Source organism: Meriones unguiculatus, chromosome 3 (assembly GCF_030254825.1).
Source record: "Meriones unguiculatus strain TT.TT164.6M chromosome 3, Bangor_MerUng_6.1, whole genome shotgun sequence".
In the NCBI taxonomy this organism is placed as follows: domain Eukaryota; kingdom Metazoa; phylum Chordata; class Mammalia; order Rodentia; family Muridae; genus Meriones; species Meriones unguiculatus.
The window spans coordinates 96,623,824-96,625,218 of record NC_083351.1 but is presented as its reverse complement, the minus strand read 5'-3'; the positions used below and the strand labels follow the sequence as shown (position 1 = coordinate 96,625,218).

Here is a 1,395-nt window from a genome sequence, read left to right as displayed (position 1 = left end):
CCCTCATTCAGCTCTGCATTATTGCCCTTTGGCTATGGCTTCCATCTTCTTCAGGCAGGATGGCTGCGTCATCTCCAGGCATCACATCTGTATTCCTGGGAGCACCATCCTGCTTAAGCCAGAAGGGTAGGTCTCCAGGTGGCAGAAAGACACTCAGCTGCAGCTTGGAGACAGGATTCTGAAGCACAGTGCCCACCCAGAAGGCAGAAGCAGAGGGGAGAGGAGGCAGAGGTCTGAGCTCCAGTGTCCAGTTGTGTCTGAAGCTAGCTCCATTTGGCAATGCACTCTGCTACCTCACACTAGTTTGAGCTACATTTCTGTCCAGAGAAGGACACTTTCAACTCCATCTAGCTCCTCCACTGTGGTTATCACACAGGCAAACAGCTGTCCTGGTTCAGAACATACCTTCCTTTGCATAGTCCTCCTTATCCTGCTAATGAGCCTGCCCTCCACCTCTGGCATGGGGAAAACAGATCAAGCACAACTCACATACAAAGTCTCATGTGGGCACACTGGCCTTTGGCGTCCAGCAGAAGACACCATACCCTGCGCTGCTCTGCATACAGATGTGAAGACTTGGCTCCTCTTGGAGGTAAAATGAATTCACTCACTTCTTCTTCGTGGCATTTATGGCCTTGCATCTTTTTTCTTTAAAGTTTACTCAACACAGCACAATCTGCATCTTCACTGAGGTGGCTGACCACGTCCACGTCCAAAGCCTCCTCTAAACTGAAATTCCATCGCTGAGCCAGCTAGCCCCAGCCCCAGCCCAGCCTCAGCTTTCTCCTCGGCACCAGGGGACGCAGGACCTTCTGCAGGTGTCTCTGTCTGCCGCCCCTCTTGTGAATCTTGCGGGTCTCTCGCCCTCTGGATCTTTGGACCCAGGCCTGCCAGTCTCGGGATGGCTGCGGCGCAGGGTGGTGGGCACGATCTCTGAGGTAGGTGGACGGCATCTCGGAGATACAGGATGCCTTCGTTCGTAAGGCACCAATAGAAATGTCTCCAGGCAAACTGCTCCTTCACGTAGCCTCGAGACTGAGAGACTTCATGGCCTTCAGTACATGAAGACTGGGCACATTCTTGTCTGCCAGCTCCGGGTGTGTGGGCATATGGACATCCTTCTTGGCAACCATCACTCCTTCCTTAAAACGGAGTTCATAGATGGCAATCTTGTTCTTCTTGGGCATCAACATTGCGCAGCTACAGGGTCTGAGGAGGAAGCTGGAAAGGAAGGGGCTTGTGCCGCACAGCTTGTCTTCCGGTCTCTTGCTTTTCATTTTCATCCAAAATAAATTTGTGTTTTCTGGAGAATGTTCCAAGTCTCATTATCCTGTTTTATATCAGGAAAGCGCATATACCTTGTCTTTAAGGTCACACATTTTTCTTCTGTGAGGC

General features: G+C 51.3%; 1 pseudogene; it reads right to left on the bottom strand.

The window, feature by feature from the left end:
* Positions 1–684: 684 nt before the first annotated feature.
* On the bottom strand, positions 685–1,193 carry LOC110550961 (small ribosomal subunit protein eS10-like; annotated as a pseudogene).
* Between the last annotated feature and the right edge of the window lie 202 nt (positions 1,194–1,395).